This window comes from Lissotriton vulgaris, chromosome 2_2 (genome assembly GCF_964263255.1).
Source record: "Lissotriton vulgaris chromosome 2_2, aLisVul1.2, whole genome shotgun sequence".
NCBI lineage: Eukaryota > Metazoa > Chordata > Amphibia > Caudata > Salamandridae > Lissotriton > Lissotriton vulgaris.
Window position 1 is genome coordinate 92762329 of NC_141688.1, and position 26052 is coordinate 92788380.

General features: G+C 45.0%; 1 protein-coding gene across 2 annotated transcripts in view; it reads left to right on the forward strand.

Annotated features, from left to right (window-relative positions):
• Positions 1 to 26052, forward strand: part of UBE2Q2 (ubiquitin conjugating enzyme E2 Q2) — a 687285-nt gene that overhangs the window by 398784 nt on the left and 262449 nt on the right. The gene's annotated exons all lie outside the window — the stretch shown is intronic.

Consider the following 26052-nt stretch of genomic DNA (forward strand, 5'->3'; position numbering starts at 1 on the left):
CCAAATGGCTGACATGCAAAACGGAATATGCCGTTTACGTGCTGGAGTGCCCTTGTGGGCTACAATACGTGGGCAGCACCAAGCTGCCCGCCCACAAGCGCATCCTCCAGCACATAAGGGCTATTTCTGGGCATGATCAAAATTATCCGGTTGCCAGGCATTTCCAGGCCAAACATCTGGGCGTCCCTGATTCCCTTCTCTTCTTTCTAATTGATTGTGTGGAGGCATCAAGAAGAGGAGGTGACCGTGAGGCTAAACTCCGGCTCCTGGAGACTCGTTACATTCTTGAGTTAAACACTAAACACCCACATGGCCTCAACGATAGGGAAGATCTGTATACTTGCCTCTAACTCATTTACATACCTGCCTATGCCTGTCCGGATATTTTAGTATTCCATTTTTTTGTTCCCTGATAAATGTTTCCTGTTGTACATATGATGAACTTTTTCTTAATCCTCAGCATATTGCTGTTCATGATTTTATCTTTTTGGAATCATCTTTGTTTAATACTTTGCACTTTATAGGATTTTTTGCACTTCACTTAAAGCACTTTATCTGTCTTGACAATTATAGTGACTTGCCCACTTGGGCCCTACTCCTAATGCATAATTTGGTGTCATTGCTTTGCTGCTATTTTTGATACTTTTTTATTTGCGTGATTTGCAAATATTATACCGACTTTATATACTGGAATGTATCTTTTTTAATACTGTTTGCACATAGATGAACATTTTTTATCATGTGTATTTATGCAACAGTGTTTTTTTCTATTACCAAGTTTTATATTTTCATACGGTTTTAACCTGTACATATTAATTATTGTACCTCATTGGCTAAAATAACATGAATTGTTCTATCTCAATGCTTGGTAAGCCCACTTGGGCAGCATTAGTCATTCCATGGTATTCATATGCAGCGTTTTATGTATTTTTGAAGTATTTTCTTCATGTCTATGACACTTTTTCTGCACTGTCACTTTAAAAGTCTAGCTCGACTTACACTGTTTGTCATGTGATCAAGCCTCCCTGGAGGCGAAACGCGTCATGGCGGCAGCGCTGGCTATCAGAAAATAAACACTGCTTCACCAGCACTTTTTGGGTCGGCTCTTTGTTGCTGAAAGATTGGAGACTTGCTGTCCGGGCAACGAGGTTCAATATATATATATATATATATATATATATATATATATATATATATATATATATATATATATATATATATATATATATATATCCCCTCCCCTCCCCTCCCCTCCACTAATACCAGTAGACGAGTACGGCTGTCAGTGGGCGGTCCCGCTAGGCTAACGTATTTTCTCCAAACATTCTCCTCAGTTACGAAGAAAAGCAGGACACCCAAGGCTTCTGTTACGGTATTTTATTCATCTGCCTGAATAAAATACCGTAACAGAAGCCTTGGGTGTCCTGCTTTTCTTCGTAACTGAGGAGAATGTTTGGAGAATATATATATATATATATATAATATATCTCCTCGGAGTCGAAATTAAATGGTGCATTATGGGGAATGTGGTTCATTTTATGCACTTCATACGCTCCATTGCGTTTGTTTTCATTAGTTAATTTTCGGGATAAAGTTTTAAAGCCCTCCAGTTTTCTCTTCGGGAACACAACAACCATATGACTTTTAGGAAGGCCCTGAAAACGCACTTGTTTGCCAACACCTGCTGAACTACCCTGAGCCCGCACTAAGTAATCATTCACAAGCGCTGCGAGGCCTCCGGGTAGCTAAGCGCTATACAAGTGCAATTTTCATTTCATTTCAGTGTGCCCCAGATAAGATTCTGCATGCTGGAAATTAAAACCCCATCAGCGCCCTGCTAGAGAGGCACAGTACACCTCCAGCAGACATTTGCTTCGTTCTTCAGGTGGTACTTCGCCTCCACGGCCGGAACCGCCGTGATTGTATTTCACACAAACACCCAGATTTGAGGCCGCACTCCGCATTCAGGTGGGTTACACACCATTTTTATTGAAGCATGCAACTTCCCATCTCGTTAGGAAACTCCCTCGGCCTTACACGTTTCGAGTCCTTTGTGACTCATCAGAGGCCAACTTTTGAAAACATTTCTCTGCCACCACACCCCCTTTAAGCACACTTGATGGATTTAAATGGCCTCCGGTCTGCCCTCGCAGTCGAGTCGAAATTAAATGGTGCATTATGGGGAATGTGTTTCATTTTATGCACTTTATACGCTCCATTGCGTTATTTTTCATTAGTTCATTTTCGGGATAACGTTTTACAGCCCTCCAGTGGGCCTCAAATCTGGATATATTATATATATATATATATATATATATATATATATATATCTCCATCCAAAGCTCCAAGTTCGCTCTGGACCCCTGCCCCTTGCAGCGGAGGGCCCCGACGGGATAGCAAGTCCCGAATAATCAAAGCTTTTTCACAACTCGATTTAAAGAAGGAATGTCCGGGCCAGCTTGTGCAATTTAACGAGCTTTTAATGATAGCTCCACTCGACGCGTTTCGAGGAGGTTTCCTCTTGTTCACGTGTTCATGCTTTCAACATGACTGGGCAAAATGTCGACTTGGCTTTAAAATTTGTTAAGCCAGCTCCCACAGTTGGTTGACTCATATCACTGGCAGACAACTGAGTACTATATATATATATATATATATATATATATATATATATATATATATATATATATATATATATATTCAGAAAAGCAAACCCTCACCACTTCCACACAGGCAAAATGAGAGAAAACGGACCCAATGGCTCAGGCAGGTAGATGTTTATATCTTTAACCTTTTCCTCTGTTACACGTTTCGAGCTCCCAGTGCCCTTGCTCACACAGAGAATGCAACTTCTGCCATTATTTTTAAATTGCTTGGTGTCCAACCCCCCTGTGGGTCACATGATCACCTTAGTTGACATAGAGGAAATACTTCATTTGTGAAATGCATAGTCTTTTTTCAAAACATTTTACAAAGATTGTAAACTTTTATATTTTAAAACAGTGTACATGCTTTAAGTTGGATAGTGGCAAATGCAATAATTTATAAAAATATAAAATCTTAAAAATATATTTTTTGCATGTTTCACAAATATTAAAACATGTCATGACTCAAGTTCCCTATACATTTTCAATAAATATGTAAACAGATAGTTGTGCAAAAATAAAGCCATTTGTGCAAATATTTAGCTATCAGTGCAAATTTCTGCAAATAATGGTCATGGATGTATTTCATGAATCCACCTAAGAACCTGTCTATGTTCCATCAAATATGTAATATCTGAATAATTTTTAAGCTGCATGAATGCATAACAGGAAAAATATTTTTCTTTCTCCAGTATTAGGGGTGTCTTTCATAGATTCACATGCCTGAATCATTCCCCTTCGTCGGAGTGGGAGTCCCACGGTATATAAAAAAGCAATAAAATGCCATAATAACATAGGAAAAAAACAGTAATTCCCAACCAGGAAGTAAAGTAGCGAAAGCTACAGGAGAAAAAACTTACACACATGACTATCCTAGTCATTTTGTATAGTCCAAACTACAGCCAATCAGGCAACAGCATCCACCAGAAGATTCTCCCCAGAGGATCAGGCTCTCAGATTTTCTACCGCACGTCGTGTGAAGGGAGTCTCCCTGAGCTCTACTCAGTTTCTTCTCTTTATTCCAGTTGGATTCTACTTTTCAAGAATGTCTTCTAAGAAATCTTATTTTAGAACATATGACTCTTGTGGTAAGCTCCGGCTTTTTAAAGGGATCCCCACAAAAAGTGCATATAGTGCCTTTATCCTGATCACCAAGTCAAGGACTGTAAAATTTGTAGAACCTTCCCTCAAAAAACCCTCAGGGACCGAGAGGGTCACCTGCTTTTGTGGCTACAAAAGCTCAAGGATTCTGATAATTCTGCGTCTGAGGTAGGCAGTATTGCCTCTGGTTCTACTTCAGAGTCTAGGAAGAGGCTTGCAACTGAGGTGTTAAAATTTCCTGAGGCTAAGGTGGCTAGGAAACGACTGCCTTCTAAGGGGTCTCAAGGCTACTTCCCCAGTCAAGGAGAAGGAGGGACCATCTACACCCACTAAAAAATCTTCCAGAAAATTGCCTCTGACATCTGAGAAGAATTTACCTCCGATTCCACCACTGTCGTCGACGCGCCATCTTCAACTCCTTCGTCGACGAGGATCTCCATCGACGCTACGTCTACGTCGGCGGTAACATTTTCATCTCCTAAGCCTCATATGATCATGTCCACGGCGGCTTCTTCGCCTACTATGGTCTGTTTCTGTCAGACCGCTCTTGACGGCGCAGCTTTCATCTTCTGCCGTCGTCGGCGCATCGTCGTCGACTCCTCAGAAAAAAATCCCGTCGACGAGAGTGTCAACAACCTCTTCGTCGACGCCTTCTCTTCCGTCGACTAAGAAGCTACCGCCGGCGGGCTCGTCGACGAGTTCCACTCCGTCGACGACAATACCATCGTCGACTAAAATAATCCCGTCGACGAAGTCCATCACCGTCGACGAAGTCCATATCGCTGACGAAGTCCATATCGCTGACGACAACACCGTCGACGGACCCTCCATTGTCCGCGTCGACGACTACCTCGTCTAAAGCAAAATCCACTGCAACGAATCCTTCAGTGGATCCAACTTCGACGCCGCAACTATCCTCTTGTACCGCTTTGCAGGTCTGGTACCCTTCTACGGTTTTTCTGACGCCGAAACAATCTTTGCTTCAGAGACGTGGGTCGACCTTGGAGCTCTCACCTCTGCATCTCTCTCCACAAAAGATACCCCTGCAAGTGCCTGATAAATTTCTTGATTCTGAACACAGTGAGGAAGACTCAGACATTGGAGAAACCTTTGGCACAGCTACTAGTCCTTACAAGTTAAATATCAAGTATCAAGAGGACGATCAGGATGATCAGCAGTCACCTGAACATATGCCGTCCCCTGTAACAGGTGTCCCTGCCACGCAGGTGCCGATTGCATTGCTCACCAACCTCCAATGCATGTTGGATGACTACCATCAGAATCTACAGGCTCGGTGCCTCCTACACCTGCTACGGAAGCACCTATACCAGACTTTCGACCTCTAACGTCTCCTCCACCTCTGCTGTCTACTCAGCCTGAGGATCAACAGCTTTCAGATGAAGAAGACCAGAGAGAGGAAGGCGAAGTAGATGATATGTTGGAGTGGGATGAATATCAAGTACAAACTCCCTCCATCACCTCAGGCTGCCTCGGATTCACCACCAGTAGACGTTGGTGGTTTCCACCTCTTGATGGAACGGGCTACTAAGCGTGTCCATATTGTTATGGAGCAAACGGAGCAAGAATGTTTTCTCTACGACTTTAAAGACCAGCCTAGAAAACAAGTCAAATCCATACCGATTATTGACTTTATCTGGAAGGAGGGTATAAAGGTCATGTCTACTCCAGCATCCATTCCTCCGGTCCTGCCACGGATTGACAAGAAGTACAAGGCACCTGGAAAGTCACCTGCGTGCCTTATAGGACAACCGAAACTGATTATCTTCCAAGCGGCACAAAAAAGAGCTAGAAACCCTTCCTCTCCAGTTGCAGCCCCACCGGACAGAGATGGCAGGCGCCTAGATGCCATTGGGAAATGCATTTCAACGATGGCAGCTACCACAGTCCGGGCTGCTAATTCTTTGGCCATCCTGGGCAGGTATGACCGGCAGATGTGGTCGGACATAGCTCCTTCCTGAGCCTTCTAAATCTGAAGCGCAGAAGATCTTACAGGAAGGACAAAGAATCTCAGAGGAGATTGATTCGGCGGTTGACGTCACCTCAACTGGTTTCCGGCAGCTAGCTAGTGCTGATGTCTTGCGTAGGCAGGGGTGGCTACGATCTACTTCTTTCCGTCAGGAGGTACAATCTAAGGTATTGGATATGCCTTATGATGGTAAATTTCTGTTTGGCCCGCAAGTTGAAGAAGCCCTACAAACAATAAAGAAAGATACAGAAACGGCGAAATCCTTGGGTACACTTCAATTTCGCAAACCGCCCTTTCGAGGAGCGAGAGGACGTAGATCGTTCTCCAACAGAGGTGGATACACACAACAATCCTCCTACAAACCAGGAAATCAGCGCTACCAGACCCAGCGCTATCAAACCTATGGCCAGAAGAGAACTAATAATTCCCTGATCAGGGTAAAAAATACATAATGCGGAAAGGATAAGCCCCATCACCTGCCGTCACCTGCCAACACTACTAACCCACTCTTGAGAAAAATTTGGAGGATAGATATCAAAATTTTACTCAAATTGGCTATCGATAATATCAGATAGGTGGGTCCTGGATATTGTAGTCAAGGGCCATGCCTTAGAATTCGACCATTTTCCTCCGAATGTTCCCCCAAAAGGCCCACCTCCAGCTCACCTGGAAGAGCTATTTGCCCAGATCAATTTGATGCTACAGAAAGGAGCAATCGAGAGAGTACCTAAAAATATGAGGGGAATGGGATTTTACTCCAGATTTTTCCTAATAAAGAAAAAGTCCGGAGAATGGCGTCAGATTATGGATCTCCGTGCCCTAAACAAACATTTGAAAAAGTTAACATTCAGGATGTTGTCACTTCAGGAAATACTGCATCTTCTAGCAGCGGGAGACTACGTGGCCACCTTGGATCTCCAAGATGCATATTTCCATATCCCCATCTTACCTCGCCACAGAAAATTCCTGCGATTCATAGTGGCTGGCAGGGATTACCAGGATGCTCACCTCCGGCTGGTGGGGATTCAAATATTTCCATATTTGGACGACTGCCTTATCAAGGCCAGTTCTTATGAGGAGACAGACAATCATCTAAAAGGGTGTTTGAACCTTTTTCAGTCCCTGGGTCTCCATCAACTTCAGCAAATCCCAGTTGATACCATCACAAAGACAGGCTTTCATGGGAGCAACCTTAGACACCCAGTTGCTCCAAGCCTTCGTCTTGGACGAGAGACAAATCAAGATGCGAAATATGGCCAGAAATCTACTTTCAAAAAAGTCACTTTCAATTCGACAGTACAAGTCTTTTCTGGGGATGGTATAGTCTAGCAATCCATCCCGACTCAGGATGAGGCCTCTGCAGGAAGAACTGAGCTTACAATGGCTACAGGTTTTCGGCTCTTTCGAAGATCTCATCCAGATCACACCTCACATGTGGAGGTCCCTCCTCTGGTGGACGCACAGAAAACATCTGAGGCAAGGTCGCGCTTTCCTCCAGGATGCGCCAAGCTTTACAATCACCATGGATGCATCCCTCGAAGGCTGGGGAGCTCATCTTCAGGGCCTAACTATCAGCGGCAAGTGGAACCCTCAACAAAGGCGTTGGCACATCAACCGGCTAGAACTGAGAGCCATTTTCCTTGCACTCAAGGCATTTCGTGCAATCATCCAGGATGCCAATGTGTTGGTACGCACAGACAACATAACAAGCATGCATTATGTAAACAAGCAGGGAGGAACAAGATCACTTCTCCTTTCTCAGGAAGCCCAAAGGCTATGGACATGGTCAATACAACACAACATCAATCTTCAAGCGGTGCATGTTCCTGGAACGGAGAACGTCTTGGCAGACGTACTCAGCAGGACAACCGTATCCACTCACGAGTGGGAACTTCAGCAGCAGACCGTGGATCCGATCTTTCAACTATGGGGTCATCCAGACCTAGACCTCTTTGCAACCAAGACCAACAGCAAATGCCGATTCTTCGCAAGCTGGCATCCCCACAAGGACTCTCAGGGGAATGCGTTTTCGATCGACTGGTCTCTGACCTATGAGTACGCTTTTCCACCAATTCCGCTAGTTCCCAGAGTCCTGCGGAAGATGAAGAAAGAGCCATGTAGGCTGATTCTAATTGCTCCCAGATGGCCTCGCAAGAACTGATTCACAGAGCTCCTTCTCCTATCTGAGTGCAAACCGATTCAGTTGAGTCCAATTCCGGATTTACTCTCCATTCAGAACGGCCCGCTTTACCATCCGGATCCAACATTGCTGAAATTAGCGGCCTGGCGCCTGAGTACCGTGGGTTTGCCCATCTAAACATCCTGCGGATTGCAAGGAAGTGCTGCTGGCCAAGGCAAGGGCACCTGCTTCCATAAAGACGTACAGTTTGAAATGGAAAAGTGTGTCTGGTGTCGTCCAGCTGGAATTCACCCCTTTTCAGCTAAACCAGAGGAGATCCTGCCTTTTTTCCTACATCTGGCACGATCAGGATTATCTCATGCTACCCTAAAAGTTTTCCAGGCAGCGATTTCAAGATATCGACAAGATGGGACAATTATTCTGCGAGGATTATACAGCAATTCTTTAAAGGCCTTTTTAGAATGTTCCCTCCGGTATGTCGTCCACCTCCATCGTGGCATCTCAATGTAGTGTTGGCACAGGTCATGCGACACCCATTCGAACCCATCCACAGAGCAGATTTGAAATTTCTTACGTGGAAGGTGTCACTTCTATTGGCCCTAACCTCCTCTAGGAGAGTTAGCGATACCCAGGCTTTTACTTTTCTTCATCCTTTCTTACAGTTCACAAATGACTCTGTGGTGCTCCGCACCAGTCCGAAATTCATTCCAAAAGTACCTTCGGATTTCCATCTGAATGAACCAGTGGTTTTAAAGACCTTTTTTCCTAACCCTCAGTCACCCGCGGAAAGGGCATTGCATACTCTAGACATTAAAAGAAGTCTAAAATTCTATTTGCAAAGAACATCTACATTGCGCAGGTCTGATCAACTATTTGTCACCTATGGGACAATTCGTAAGGGACAGGCAGTTTCTAAACAAACAATTGCAAGATGGATATCCTCCTACTTCAGACTGTTCACATGAGGACTCTAGGTGCAAAAAAGCAGTTAATATAAAAGTGCTGAAAGTGCTTAACAGTACGACATGTATAACGAACTGTGTTCTTAAATATGTACAAAATATAAAAACCCATAAGCCTATACTTCTATAAAACCCCAAACTATGTAAACTAGTATCAAAAGTCTAAAACTTCTGAAATATTCTGTTGTAAATCGCTCATACAAAAGCAGCATCAGTAAATTGTAATGAAATCACTTAGTTAAATATAATCCCACTGCACATCTTCAAAAGGGGCAACTACTCTGCATCCACTATATGTCAACTAAATTCTGTGTTGTGATTGAATTGTCATACATGGTGGACTGCACTAATGGCTGTTGTTCATAGGAAATTATGCAAGTCTTCAGTCGTTTTCAACCCATTGGGACTCTTGCTGTCAAGTTCTAAAATAAAGCGTGTCTGCAATTTTCTAACTCGTTTTTCTCGATTTCCACCCCTTCTGAGGGGGGCCACAGCATCAATCACAAAGTAAGAGAGGCATCTTAGTTCGTTACCATGTACAGTTCTGAAATGCCTCGCGATCGGATACACATTATCATTATTCACGATCGCCCTGAGATACTGCAATATTCTTAAGTGCACCTGCAACTTAGTGCTACCCACATAACGCAAGCCACAGGTGCACGCCCAAACATACACAGCATACTCAGTCCTACAGCAATAGTTTCCTTAATGGCTACACTATTGTCTGAAAATGGAGTGCTGTAATGGGTTGTATTAATGCCAAACTTGCACGCTCAGCAAAATGAGCATTTGAAAAAAAAAACATCTTTTGATCCAAGCCAGATTAAACGGCTGCAGATTGTACAAAATGCAGCGGCCAGGCTGATCTGTAACATCCTGTATCGCCATTCCATTACACCGTATCTGGCTAAACTGCACTGGCTGCCGGTGCCCTATCGCATACAAATCAAAGCTCTGGTCATTGCGTTATGGGCCCTTAATGGCCTAGGCCCTGCCTATTTAAGACACAGGCTGAAACCTGTCCAGTCGGTTCGTGCCCTCAGATCAGATCATCTCCGTCTCTTACACGCCCCCGTTTCCGTTGTTCCAGAACGGGAGGTCGTGCTTTTGCTGTGGTCACGGCAAAACTCTGGAATTATCTTCCTCTGGACCTTAGGTTCATTACATCAGGATCACTATTCCGGAGCAGACTAAAAAGCTGGCTGTTCTCTAATATCTAGACCCCGCTGTACCCCCCCTTGGTTGACTGCTGTCCGCAGCGCTGGGACACCCCCGTTGGGGGTAGCCGTGCGCTTTACAAACTTCAAAATAAATAAATAAGCCATGTACTGCCTATGCCCAATTCTGGGCTCATTTTCACCAATTGACTTCGCATTGGATCCGGCCTTCCTGTATGTGATGGTAGGCATTTCAGGCAGTCTACTCCCAGTACACCATCAGTGAGAACAATAGGCCAGTTCTTCCTGATAATTGATTTGATCTTTCTCTCTTGTTTACTGAACGTCATGATGAGACAGAGAGTGCCCTCCTCACCTGTCTCAGTTTGGTTTCTGGGTAGTAATAGAAACTAACAACAAATAGGAGAGGGGGAGAGTGGGGATCGTTGTGATCCAGAGGGCTAAGATTACCACTCAAAGGAGGAGTGGAAGGTCCAGCCACAGTCGGTGCCCTCGACAATGAGGCAAGCAAAAGTGGACTGGGCTGTTCCTGGAGGGTCAAAAGGTCACTAAAGTGTAGGGGTGAGTGCTCAGTGGAGAACTACCCCAGGGTATCCATTATGTTGGATATAATGGCCTCACACACCCTTGCGGGTGTCATGCTTTATCATAGGCAATGCTCCTCATTGGGTAGGCGGTGCAATTCCCAACGGGCAACACCTTATAGAGGGGCTCTTTGGCGGAGATCTTTTTATCCAACTGCCTATGGGTGAAGTGGGGGTGTGGGGCCAGGACAGTGTAGACGGTGTAAGTGAGGGTAAAATGAAGCAAGAGGTACCGGAGAACAACTTTATTTGGTGGTCCTTTGCCTCAACTAAAAACAAGATTAGTCTGTATTTGCTGGAACTTAGGTTTCCACGTACTAGACCGTACTAAGGTGTAAGAAATATGGTCAACATGTTTCTCGCTAAACGTTCATTGACATGCGATTCTTCAGGACCTAAAATGAAGCAGAACTACGGTCTACAAAACATGACCTACATAAGTGTCAGTTTACCAAAGATCAGAAATTGTACTACCTGTATAACACCTACTCATGCCTAATAATCAGAGTTTATATGTGTCAACCGTGCCCAGCGGGTCAGACATCAGGGGTGAAGCCAATGTAGCTTAGATTCATTTACCTGTGTCAGTTCCTTGTTGCCTACCCCTCACCGCTGGGCCCGGATAATAAGAGACTCTCTAGACCTTTCGTGTGCTCTATTGAGTGCCCTAGAAAGAACTATTTTGCGAAATCCTCATTCTTTAAGTCACGCTACCATCTCTTTGGAACATTTTTCAAATTCTTTTGGTGAGCTACATATCTGTTTTAATCTCAAAAACTCGCCATATGGCATGCTCTGAATGAGGTGTCTTGGATGGCTACTGCTTGTGTGTAAAATACTATTGCCAGCAGTTGCTTTCCTGAACAAAGATGTTTCTAATGTGTGGTTTGTCACTGACACTTGTACATCCAAAAAATCGATTTTCACTTTACTTATATTGGATGTAAAGATGAGGTTACTTGTGTTATTTAATGACCTCACAAATTACTGTGCACTGTCTTCCTCCCCATACCACACACAAAAAACATCATCAATAAATCTTAACCAATGACGTACATGATTTATATTTGGAGTGGTTTTCAGGACCTGTTCCTACCACAAGCCAACATGCAAGCATGCAAAGCTGGGGGAGAAACAGGATCCCCTAGCTACACCCCTCATTTGTCTCCAAATTTCTTTTCCAAACATAAAGAAGTTTTTATTCAGACACCAACTAATCAGTTCACATAACAATTTGTTATGGCCATAGTATTGACATGATCTTTTGTCTAAAAAATACTGGATTGCTTGGAGTCCTGTTTCGTGACTTATGCTGATGTATAATGACTCAATGTCTAATGTTATGAGACACCAGCCATCCTGCCGATCCACGGCATTCAATTTCTTCAGAAAGTCACCAGTATCTTTTACATAGCTGGGAAGATTCTTTAAAAAATCTTGCAAGTAAAAATCTATATATTGGGAGATATGTTCACTCACACTGTTGATTCCCGAAATGATTGGTCTACCAGGTGTTGGAGAGATCACCTTATGCACTTTCGGAATTAAAATCAAAATTGGAATTACTGGATTCTCTGTGTGTAGGAAGTTAAATTCTGTAGAGGATATTAAACCTTCTCTCTTATACTTGAACAGTAGTTTTTTTCAACTCTTTCTTGGCTTTTTGTATTCAGTTCCATTGGATCTTTTGTATCATACATCAATAGTGAGTTGTTTCATAGCTTCCTTGATGTATTCTTTTTTCGGCCACAGAACAATGTTCCCTCCCTTATCGGATTTATTGATTATTACTTCATTTTCACTGAGCTTCTTTATCAAGTTCATATATTGTAGCTCATTGTAAGACCTTTGCTAATGTTGTTGCTTTTTTACTTTCCGATTTAATTTCTTTAATTCCTCTGTAACGCATTGTGAAAGATGTCTAAGGCGTCCTTTGGCATCATAGGAATAAAAGTACTTTTTGGTCTAAAAGGACTCTCTCCTACTCCCTTTTGGGATATATTTATTCTCTGTAGGCAGTTGTGTGTACTTGTCTCATTTGCATCATCTGTTTGTGGTGCACTGCTAGATATTTTCCCTAAATCGTGAAGAGTTAAAAGCATTTTAGCATCAGAAGCTGAAACTGCTGGAATTATACTCTCATGTCTGTGTTGTTCCATGGGTTCATTAGAATTAGTGCTGCCTGCTTTGATTGTGAAACATTTCTTTAATTTTTGCTTTCTAATGAAGCAAAAAATGTACACCCTTTTGCTGGCATAATTGAATGTGCTTTTGGGGCAAAAATTGAGGCCCAAAGAGAGGAGCCGTTTTTCTGCTGCTGTTAGAGTAATGTCTGACAGATTTGTGATGGTTGTCTTCTACCTCTTATTCCGGTACCATTGTTTTTTCTTTTGCTTCGGTTTGCTGTTTGTGCTTTTTTCTCCTTGCATTCCTCTTTTTTCTGTTGTGTTGTTCCGGGTTCTGGGGCGGAGCGTTTGTTTCCGGTCTTCTACTAAAATATCAATTTCTTTCGCCAGATCCAGCACTAATTTGGAATTCAGCCCCTCATTGCTACTGAATTCAGAGCCTGACGTGCTTGATAGCAATATTGTATCACCCTCAGTCTCTGATGTATCTTCGTTGTGGCCTTTCTGTTGTGATGGTTTGTTGGTGATGTTTCTGCCATTTAATTTGTGCTTTTTTGCACATTCGAATTTGCGTGAGAAAGTGTACATGTGCCCTTGTTCATAATCCATTTGATCCCGGGCAAACTTATGCGCTTTGCGGATTTTGATCCTTTCCTCGCGTTTGCTCAGTCTTTCACTTATTTCTTTGCTTGTTTTGATTATTAAATCTTTTTGCTCACTTTAGACCACTTTATCCAATTCTTCATTGATTTTACCAATTTCTTCCAGCAGGGTTTGGCGATCTAGTAATGCATATTTAATCATAATTCTGACCAAATTCATAGAGGCCAACAGGTTGCTTTCCCCCACTCTCTTAACATGGCAGGATTTGGTTCCTCAAAGCTTGGCGCCAGCAGAATCCTTAGACCCCTAGGAACTCGTCCAACCTCCTTATATTTTGTAAGGGACTTGTGCTCCCACCATTTCCTGATTTCACTCTTAGTTTTTTTTCTAGCGATTTTAAAAGTTGTCTCACATCTTGATTTATGCTGCTTTGATTACGCATCTGTCAGTTTTGTTGTCCAATGAAAAATAAAGAGAATTGTAACTAACCACCAGTGTGAGCCTCGAAATGTGCCCTGGAAGGAGGTTGTTCGTTGGGATATATATATATATATATCTCCAAACTAGTCTGGTGCAGCCTGCACCACCAATTAGTTATTCAATTGGATTAACAAACGAAGAGTTGAACCCAGTTCTGGTGCCAAACAAAAAGGTGCTTTATTTATGCATATTGCTTAGCTCGCCCGCCATTACGCGTTTCGACGTTCTCCACAGTCTTGGTCACATGGTAAGGTTGCAATACCACAGTGGGATTTAAATAACAAACACAAAAGGCGGACTTTGCATTCCCGCCTCCCACATATTTTCAAAAAGGCTCCTTATCAAGGAAACAAACAAAAGACTTTATACAATTTGATAGTCTTCTGACATTGAATAATGAAACTCTTGGTGAGTAATTTCATTCAATACACAATATGATGGAAAATGTGCAACATATCGCAATAGTAATACATTTTTATACATATTTACATCAATAAATAAATATATATCTAAAATCAATTGTCAATGTTTTAGTAAATACGGTATGCTGTTTCCTAATTGAAAAAAGAGGCCTCTTGAATTACATTCACCCCAAGTGGGGTTTCAAAAAAAGTGCTTGTGCAATTTAATATTTTACATAATGTAAACATCATATATCAATAAATCCAGCAAAAGTGGTATGGAGCAGCAATGATAGCATAGTGCAATGAATTTTGTTAAAAGTGCATGTGCTAATTAGTGCATAATCATAAATTCCATAAATGTTTTTTCATTATTTCAAAAATACTATGGTAGGAGCCCCTACCAAAGATCTTAAATTTTGTAATAGATGTTATACAGAAAAACAACAGAGCAAACTGGTTGAATCTCATAAAATATCCATCTGTTCAAACCCTTCATTATATGTATTGAGCAGCATAATATCATTATAGGATCCTACTGGTTAGAATTAAAAAATTCATATAGGTGTTCACAGTGATGTTTTCATAAACACGTGTATAGATCCTCGCTGGCGTTAAGACCCCAGGGGTACGACTATCTAACTCTAGGATATAACGAGTTTCCAAGACCCTTAAAAGTGCATCTCTATTGCCACCTCTTTTTAGTGGCAAAACACTGTCGATGACATAGTATGTGAGATGTTTCGGGTCACTATCATGAGTGCTCTCAAAATGACGGGCTACGGGATATGACTGGTCTTTGGTGTTAATTGCTCTTATATGCTGCAGTATCCGCCTGTGAGCCGGTAGACGGGTACTCACCACATACCGAAGCTCAAAGGGACACTGCAGCACATAAACCGCAAACTCAGTCTTGCAGGTGAGTTGTTTGGAAATCAGTACAGGTTCAGCTTTAAAAGGTGTCAAGTATTGCGTTTTGCTAAAATCATGTTTGTATGCCTTACAGATTGAACATTTTTTAAAACACTTGCTGAGAGCCATAAAAGTTTTAGAAGATGGCTGATCCAAATGGTTTTTGACCAATCTGTCGGCCATAGAAATTGATTTCCTAAAGGAAAATTCGGGTTTTCTGCCCACTAGGTCCCCAATTACCGGATCCCCAGTTACTAGGTTCCAATTACGGCAGAAAATCTTACAAATCTCCTTGTGCTGTCTGTTGTAGGTAACTATAACTCTAGAGGATTCTGATGTTGACTTGGTGCAGGAGATGTCTGATGTTGTTCTTGGAACTAGTGCCTGAGCTCTGGTCATGTTATTCGAGCGAACCATTGCCTTCTGTATGATCCCCTAGCAAGGAAGCATATTTTGCTGGCTTCCTGAGCTTTTGAACATTCAATTTCTGAGCTGCAAATTCTCCTAATGCGCAGCATCTCCCTGAAATGGATACTACGTATTAGGTGAAAGGGGTGTTGACTTTCTGCATGAAGTACAGTATTCCCAGCAGTTGGCTTCCTGTGTAGCCTAGTTGCCAATTTGTCAGACTCTATGTATACTTCTAAATCCAGAAAACAAACTGAAGATGTACTCATATTAGAGGTGAATTCTAGATTTAAGTCGTTTGTATTCAGATGATTTACAAAAGCACTTGCCTCCTCTAGGGTGCCCTGCCAAATCAAAAAGAGGTCATCAATGTACCTAAGATATAAAGGAACATGTTTTTCCATGATGGTACAATGTTTGCCCATGAGGACCTGCTCCTCCCACCAGCCCATGTGCAAGCACGCTAGGCTGGGTGAAAAACAGCCCCCCATGGCTACCCCCCTGACCTGCTGGTACACTTGATTGTTAAAAAGGAAGTAATTTTGTTCCAAACAAATTTTGATCATGGAAATTAGCATGGCATTGTGTGCGGAAAAATGTATAGTACGTTGGTTTAAATAATATTTACCTGCTGCAATGCCATCGTTGTGACGTATCGATGTATACAAAGAAGAAACATCTAACGTAATTAGTATACATCCTGACTTCCATGAAACATTGTTTAACTTTCGTATAAAATCTGAGGAATCCTGCACATAAGAATCCAAATTTTTTACACTGTCCTGTAAAAAATAGTCTATATATGATGACATATTCTCAGTCGAGCTGTTGATGGCCGAGATTATGGGACGCCCTGGTGGATTGTCTAGTCGTTTGTGAATTTTAGGAAGTAAATAAAATGTTGGTATGACAGGGAATTCCTTCTTTAGAAATCCAAATTCCTCTTTAGTGATTAAATTGGAACTTCTCCACGCAACCAATTTGGCATTTTGATCCTGCCATGCCAATTTGATTGCTCCCAGGTTGCTCTTTCTATAACACGATTGATCCTTGAGTTGGGATTCCGCCTCATCAATGTACATTTGTCGTGGCCAAAGAACTACGTTGCCGCCTTTATCCGCTTGACGGACTAGAATATTATGGTCTGATTCCAGCTTTTTTATCAACGTATAGTAACTTTGATTCATTTTGTTCACCACTGTATGTTTTTTTGTTGGTAGCTTTGTACAGTTTTTTTAGATCTTTCGTGATCAGGTCCTGGTATACATCAATATTATCATGTGTCGAAGTCGGAAGAAACACTGATTTCGGTGTAAAAGGAGTAACAGGTCGCTACATCAATTTTGGATGCAACTAGAGGGATCTGCCTAGATGCACACACTCTTCCTGTAAGGCCCATATATCTTCAAAATCTGTGCGATCTTCCACATTAAGAAAAGTTGGACTGTTGGGAATTTCAGGATTTTTCTTCTTTACAGGTTGCAATTTGAAGAATTTTTGGAGTTTTAACTTCCTAATGAATCTGAAGGCGTCCATTCTTACATCTGCATAATTGAAATTGCATGGAGGGCAGTATGTCAAACCAAGACTTAAAATATTTTTATCATTATCAGAGAGTTCCAATGAAGTAAGGTTTACTACTGAGCAGGAGCTGGTGCCTGTTTCTTTTCATTCTTTCTGTTCCAGCGCTTTTTTTGTTGTTGTGGGTTTGCACTGTTTGTTTTTCCAGGCGCAGCATTTGCGTCTTTCGCTACGTTTTCTGTTTGCCCTTTGCGTTTTGTCTGCCAATTTGAAAACGGGGTCTCAAAGTGTCCCGACGGTCCTGGCACATTACACTTACTTCTTGCGCCAGGGAGAGCTTGGTAAACCCCACCGCCGTATTTCTAACCCCCTCATTTTCTGATTCACTGCCGAGTGAACTAGCATCTGACGAAGAGGGGACAACTGTGTTCTCTTCCAGGGGATCCTCATCAATAGTCATAAGCATTAGAATATTCCCGCCTATGTGCGGGACCCCGGAAACACTACATTATATGTGCCCCACATATAAATACACATATATATATAAATATATATATATATAAAAAAACAAGCAATAGCAGCCAAATCACATTAGAGCTGAAATATGCTGTGAAGAATTTCCACCATACATGAATAATAAGCATTAGAAACAGGAGAAAACAACTCCAATTTTGTTTAGGAATTGTTTTAATGCCCAGAAAGCAGTAGAAATTCTCAGAACTCACTGGAAGCATAGGAAGCTCCCAGGCTGCATTGCAAACACACAGTCTAACCAGACTGAAAAGCTAACCTGTAGCTAAATAACACAAAAACTGACACTGTGCCTTTAAGGCACTCATGACCCCCTGAATCCCATCATGCCTCAGGAGTGGCAGTTGTTCTTTCCGGCTCCTTCAGTGAAGGACCCTGGTTTACACAGCTCCACTACTTTTCTGATTTTTTTGCAGAAAATTCGCTTCTTTTTCAAACTTTTTGCTCTTACTTCGACGTCTACCACCTAGTCAAGTAAGATACTGCCTTTTTTGAGCAGTTTGGAGGGCATTTTACTTCGAAAATGCCTTCTCTTTTTGATAAATGTCCCTCTTGTAACAGCAAGAAGGCCAAGACAGACAGCCACGAGGTCTGTATTGTTTGCCTGCCTGATGACCATGATCCTGACACCTGTCCACATTGTGAGAACCTATCAGGCAGGACTCTCAAGGACAGGGAGAGAATTCGGATTTATGGCCTGGCCCACAGAGCTTCGAGAGGGAGATCTCCAGTGAAGAAGGGCTCCAAGAAGGCCCATTCGTCTTCAAAGAAGAAGTCTTCATGTCCTTCTACCTCAGCGTCGGGCTCGGCGCTGAGAACAGATCCACAAGAAGGATTTTCCTCTGGGAAGCTGCCGTCGACGGCGGGCTTGCCGTCGAGAGGAAGGCCAGGTACGTCATCGAAGGCAGCATCTTCGAAATCGCCTCCGCCGTCGTCAACCGGGCGGCGATCGGCGTCGAGGAAGGCTACTCCGCCGCCGTCAACCGGGCGACGGTCGGCGTCGAGATCCATTACTCCTCCGCCGTCATCAACCAGGCGACGACCGGCGTCGAGGGACGTCACCTCGCCGTCGTCAACCGGGCGACGATCGGCGTCAAGAAGGGTGACTCCTCCGCCGTCGACGGGTGCTCGTCGATCGGCGTCGAGGACGCGGTCCCCGTTGGTGCACCAGCAGCGTTCGGCGTCGAGGGTGCCCAATACCCCTCCGCCGTCGTCGCACAGGCATCCGACGTCGGGACATGGCTCTACGTCGGCGACTGACCATCGCCGTTCGACGTCGAGACAGAAAGCTCCGTCGACGACAGGGCGAGACCGTTCAGCGTCAAGAGAGAAGCCTCCGTCGGCGACAGGACATCGTCGTTCGACGCTGAGGTCCCCGTCGACGACCGGACACCGCCGCTCGACGTCGAGGCAGAAGGCTCCGTCGGCGGTTGCTCGACGTCGAGAGACTATGAACATTCTCAAGGACATTCGGGGTCGAGATTGTTTGATCCCCCGACTCCTCGGAAGCGGTCGGCTGCGAGAAGTGAGCGCTCGACGTCGAGGCGCTCGGACACGATCATGGTGACAGAATCTGCTTCTCACCATTCTTCTCATCGGTCCTCGGGCTCCTCTACTGCGCATTCCAGATCCAGAAGCCCTGTGCACAGAACTCCTGAACGTCGTCCAGACCCTTCTGCAGGTCGTATCAGGCTGTCGCCAAGATGGTACCGGTCCCTGGACCATTGGAGAGACGATGGGGCTACCAGGCGTATGCAGGAATATGCCAGCCCACGCCACAGGTCAGCTCTCCAGGACCTGGTGGAGCAGATGGACAAGCGTAGCCCTCCCAGGCGCTCAAAGCCTATGGATCTACCCACCAAAGCACCAAGGAGGTCCCGCTCACCTTCAAGGAAAGCTGGACGGGATGGTCGTGGAAGGTCTAGATCGCCTGCAAAAGACCCAAACTGGATGGCCGGAAGGCCTCTGTCCCTCGGGGCAGATCTCCTGTGCGGTCGCCGTACAGATCCCCCAGGGCGTCCCGTTCCCCTAGAAGAGACCATCGTCCAAGGGACCGGGTCAGGTCGCGCTCTCCTAGACGGGAGGAGCGTCCCAGGAAGTCGAGGGAGCGGGGACGCAGTTCTCACCATCGGCATAGACGTACCCCGTCTACCTCTTCCACTTCATCTACCAGGTCGTCAAAGAGGGACTACTCTCCGACTTTGACAGACAGTCCAACATCCAGGTCCTCCCCCGTGGATGATATTGGCACGTACCTGGACGTTCTGCAGAGAGGTGCGCTTAAACTGAACATCGAAATGTCTGTCCCTCAAGTGACGACGACGGTCATTTTCGAAACCTTGCACAAAAAGGCCATCTCCAGACCTCTGCTGCCCTTGGTTCCGGGGATTATGGACCCTGTCAAGGACGTTTTCCTAACCCCAGCGTCAATCAGAGCAGTGCCAGCACGCATTACGAAGAAGTACAAACCTGCGGCTTCTGACCCGGTGTTTGTGAGATCTGACCCTCCGGCGGACTCGGTAATCGTGGCAGCGGCGAGAAAGACACATGCGGTTGCTGGTTCGTCTTCAGTCCCGCCAGATAAGGACAGCAAGACCCAAGACTCCTGGGGTCGGAAGGTTTGCAACTCTGCTGCTTCCACTCTTAAAGTCTCCAGTGCGGCTGCGCTCCTGGGTCGGTATGACAGAGCCTTCTGGGACTCGATGGAGAGATTCAAAGCCAAGCTGCCGAAAGAAGATCAGCAGGACTTTGAGGAAACTGTTACGGAGGGCTGTCTGGTGGCTAACCAGATGATCAGCACGGCCGCGGATGGGGTGGTGCTTTCGGCTCATTCCTATTCCCATGGAGTTTGTGCCAGAAGATCGGCCTGGTTGCGCCTCACAGGGCTGAAGCCGGATGCCCAGCATCGGATTCTGAATCTCCCTTTTTCGGGTTCTGCCCTCTTCGGGGAACACGCAGACGAGGAAATGACCCGAATGAAGACTGAGCTGGACACGGTGAAGGCGGTGGGCTTGGAGAAGAAGGAGTTCAAGCGCCGCTTCAAGTCCAACAGGGGGAGAGCGGCCCAGCAGAGGGTTCAAACCCCTCAGTGGTCGCAGAACAAAGCTCAGGGAAAACCCCAGTTTCATGGTAAGCCCAGCAGGGGCAGAGGGGGCCGCCAGCAGTCCTCCAACGCCCCGAGAGGAGGAAAGGCCTGAACAGTGGCTTCCTCTGACACCGTTGCCCACTCCAGTGGGAGGAAGTGCATCTCAACACCTGGAAGAGTGGGTCAGCATCACAAGAGATCAGTGGGTGCTGAATATACTGCGAAATGGTTACAGGATACGTTTCCGTGCTCTTCCAAAGAGCATCCCTCCGAAGAGCTCTTGCCCTCACCAACTGAGCTTGCTCCGACGAGAGGTAACGATCCTGCTGCAGAAAAGAGCGATAGAAGAAGTTCCTCGCGCTCTAAGAGGCAAAGGAGTTTACTCCAGATATTTCCTTGTCCCCAAAAAAGATCAGGAGGACAAGTTCAGACCCATACTCGACCTACGACTCCTAAACAAGGTTATCGTCAAGGAAAAGTTCAGCATGTTGGCGCTTCACCAAATATGTCCTCATCTACAAGCCGGAGATTGGATGTGTTCGGTGGATCTACAAGATGCGTACTTTCACATCCCGATTGCGCAGCAACATCGAAAGTACCTGAGGTTTGTCGTGGGACACGAACACTACCAGTACAAGGTGTTACCCTTCGGTCTCAAGTCCGCACCACAAGTCTTCACCAAATGCATGGCAGTGGTGGCGGCTTTTCTTCACAAGAAGGGTCTCTTCGTTTACCCATATCTAGACGACTGGCTCCTGAAGGGTCCGTCTCCGGTACGGGTAACGCAAGATCTGCATCTGTGCCTGTAACAGCTTCACAGGCTCGGCCTCCATGTGAACCTAGAGAAATCAGTCCTGCGGCCTACGCAATCCATCCACTACCTAGGCTCCGTTCTGGACACAAGCGTGGGAAGAGCGTTTCCTTCGGAGGAGAGACTTTCTTCCATGAACCTGAAGTGCGGGATTCTGCTAGAGTCTCGACCTCCAACAGCACGACAGGTGGCGTCTCTGCTGGGTTCCATGGCCTCCTGCATTTTTCTCATCCCACACGCCAGGCTGAGGATGCGTCCTCTGCAACAGGCCCTGGAGGATCAATGGGACCAGGCAACAGGTCGTTGGGAGGACCATATCCATCTTTCCCAGGCGACAAAAGAGTCCGTCAGATGGTGGACTCGGAGACACAATGTGATGGTGGGAGTGCCGTTTCATCAACCCATTCCGTCACTCTCCATAGTGACAGATGCCTCCCTGCACGGCTGGGGAGCACACATGGGTCCGCTTCAGATTCAGGGCCGGTGGTCTGCGCAGGAGCAGACATACCACATCAACATGCCGGAGCTCAGAGCAGTATTCCTGGCTCTCAAAGCTTTCCTGCCGGCGATCACTTCCAACTCAGTCCTGGTTCAGACGGACAACACGACAACCATGTTCTATCTGAACAAACAAGGAGGCACGAGATCTCGCCCACTGTCTCGAGAGGCTCAGACAATTTGGCATTGGCTCCTCGCTCGAGGTCTCACAGTGGTGGCGGTGCATCTTCCGGGCGAGTTGAACGTCAAAGCAGACGCACTCAGCAGGCACTTCGAAGATCAGCCAGACTGGGTGCTAAGCGACGAAGTAGTAGAAGAGCTTTTTCGTTGCTGGGGTCGTCCGTCCATAGACTTGTTTGCAGACGACGAAAACACCAAGTGCCACGCCTTCGCGTCCAGGTTCCACAGACCAGGGACGCAGGGGAACGCTCTTCTGTTGGATTGGGCAGGGATGTTCGCGTACGCGTTTCCTCCCCTGGCTCTGATCCCGAGAGTGGTGTCCAAACTCCTCAGGACGACCATGGAGATGATCCTGATTGCTCCAGACTGGCCTCGACAGTGGTGGTATCCGGACCTTCTACATCTGTCTGTGTGTCCACACAAACGACTCCCTTGCAGACCAGACCTGTTGAGCAAAATGAACGGGAGGATAATGCATCCCAACCTCCCATCATTGAACCTAACAGCATGGCTCCTGAGTGCATGAGCATTTTGAGGGAGGCTAAGAGGCCGTCCACGAGGGCATCCTATGCCTTCAAGTGGAAAAGATTTTACTTGTGGTGTAAAGATCATCATCTGGATCCTATTAGGGGGCAGGAGGACGTCATCTTACCATACCTCCTTTCCCTCGCAACGGCTGGTTTGAAGTACGCTTCCATTAGAGTACATTTGTCCGCTATTGTGGCCTATAGGAAGTCCCCTGACCAGGTGTCTTTCTTTCAGGTTCCGGTGGTCAAGGATTTCCTTCAGGGTTTGAAGAAAGTGTATCCCCCTGTGCGCAATCCTTCTCCTCCGTGGGAATTAAACCTGGTTCTATCTCGGTTAATGTCTCCACCTTTCGAGCCCATCCACAAGGCTTCCTTACAACATCTCTCTTGGAAGGCAGCTTTTTTGGTGGCAATTACCTCTGCACGCAGGGACAGTGAGATACAGGCGCTCTGTGCAAAGGAACCTTACACGGTATTCCACCATAAAAGTGTAGTTCTAAGGGCTCACCCTTCTTTCTTGCCTAAAGTCATATCTGATTTTCATATCAATCAGTCTATTTCCCTCCCTTCCTTCTTTCCAAATCCGACGACCCCGGCTGAGCGGTCACTTCACTCCTTAGATCTGAAAAGAGTGCTGAAGTTTTATTTGGAAATGACTAAAGGGATTAGGAAAACGGACCAACTGTTTGTGAACTATGGTGCAATGAGAACTGGTTTTCCAGCGGCAAAGAGGTCCATTTCCAGGTGGATTGTCTCTTGCATTAAGTTGGCCTATCAACTAGCAGGGAAACCTTTGTTGATGTCCCCGAAAGCGCATTCCACTAGAGGGAAGGCGGCTACTAAAGGGATTAGGAAAACGGACTAACTGTTTGTGAACTATGGTGCAATGAGAACTGGTTTTCCAGCGGCAAAGAGGTCCATTTCCAGGTGGATTGTCTCTTGCATTAAGTTGGCCTATCAACTAGCAGGGAAACCTTTGTTGATGTCCCCGAAAGCGCATTCCACTAGAGGGAAGGCGGCTACAGTGGCTTTCTTGCATGACGTTCCCATGTCGGAAATATGCAAGGCCGCGACCTGGAAATCAGTGCATACTTTTACGAGGCATTACTGCCTCGACTCTGATTCCAGGACTGACACTCAAGTAGGGCAAGCCTCCTTGAGGAATCTGTTTGGGTAGTCTATTTTGTCTACTCGAGCTTATTGATGAGATTTCTGTCTTATCTTTCCTTTGCCCGCAGAGATGAGGAGAGGCTCGCTATTCTATTCTAATGCTTATGACTATTGATGAGGATCCCCTGGAAGAGAAGGATTAGTTACTTACCTGTAATCCTAGTTCTCTTCTAGGGGTATCCTCATCAAAGTCATAAGCAACCCTCCCGCCTCCCCGGGCAAAGGATACTTGTTCATAAGGAGATATTGTTGACCTAAGTGTTATTGGGTTTGGTTTTCAGTCTCCGAAAAGAACAACTGCCTAACTGCCACTCCTGAGGCATGATGGGATTCAGGGGGTCATGAGTGCCTTAAAGGCACAGTGTCGGTTTTTGTGTTATTTAGCTACAGGTTAGCTTTTCAGTCTGGTTAGACTGTGTGTTTGCAATGCAGCCTGGGAGCTTCCTATGCTTCCAGTGAGTTCTGAGAATTTCTACTGCTTTCTGAGCATTAAAACAATTCCTAAACAAAATTGGTGTTGTTTTCTCCTGTTTCTAATGCTTATTATTCATGTATGGTGGAAATTCTTCACAGCATATTTCAGCTCTAATGTGATTTGGCTGCTATTGCTTGTTTTTTTATATATATATATTTATATATATATGTGTATTTATATGTGGGACACATATAATGTAGTGTTTCCGGGGTCCCGCACATAGGCGGGAATATTCTAATGCTTATGACTTTGATGAGGATACCCCTGGAAGAGAACTAGGATTACAGGTAAGTAACTAATCCATATTGTCAGGCGGCGCATTACGTGTTTTTCTGGCTCGTGTTTTAACATTATCATAGCGTTTTGCATAGGTAAATATTTGCCCATTTAAGTAGTCCAGGCGATCCCGCTCAAATTTAAATGCCTTACGTTTTTTTATCACTTCTTCCTCTTTGTTGACCCTGAAAATCATTTCAGCCCTCATCTTGTCTATCGATTCGCTTGATCCCAAACATGTTATTTCTTCCTCTAATTTCTCTATTTGAGCTTGGAGTTTAACACGGTCTGATTCTGCATATATTACTAAAATAGTCATTAGTTTGGCCGATGACTCCAAATTGGCTTCCGCCCATTCTGTGAGCATTTCGGGATCCGGTGTTTTTAGCTTGGTACCAAATTGATCCTTAATCCTCTCGGTACCCTGCCCTCTTGTAAGTACATATTAAGGGATTTATTTTCCACCATTTTGACTGTTCCTTAAGCATTAGCTTCTCTAATTTCCTGAATTGATCCCTTATGGTAGGATTTGTGTTTGTCTGCGTTGTTTGCCATATTGTATCCGTTCCCCCAGCCGGGTGCTGCACAAAAATGAGGCTGGCCGCCTCCTCTCTACTCCACAACGCTTCTGCGGATATAGCTAAGATGTAGCAAAGTATTTAATGCTGCACCGCTGATGAAGACAGTAAATGCTTTGTTCGAAATACGTTCGATTAACCGCAATAACTCTTCCAGGCACACTCCCCACCGGATGATCTTGCGTCTCCTACTTTACGCCAACGGCTCTTCCGAAACTGATGGCTCCCATTCCCAAACGGTGGCAGGACTCTGTAGTATCTGGGGGCTCCAGGCGGCAAACTCCTCGCCGAAGTTCACGTAAAAATCAGTTCCAGGACACGGAACCAACTGCTTCCTGCCGCCGAGCCTCGTTGGGTGAGGGGTTCAACTCGCACCACTGAAAGCCTCCACGGTGCAAAGTATGAAACAAAACTCGTCTGGCGCAGCCTGCGCCACCAATTATTGATTCAATTGGATTAATAAACGAAGAGTTGAACCCAGTTCTGGTGCCAAACATAAAGGTGCTTTATTTATGCATATTGCTTAGCTCGCCCGCCATTACGCGTTTCGACTTTCTCCACAGTCTTGGTCACATGGTAAGGTTGCAATACCACAGTGGGATTTAAATAACAAACACAAAAGGCGGACTTTGCATTCCCGCCTCCCACATATTTTCAAAAAGGCTCCTTATCAAGGAAACAAACAAAATACTTTATACAATTTGATAGTCTCATATATATATATATATATATATATATATATCTATATATATCTATCTATATATATATATAAAATCCTTCCCCTCTGAGGATTTTTCTGCTAACGGTGGAGAAGACTGATCGATTTTGAGGGTTACCCGGTAGGCCACACTGACCGTCCATGAGACGTCC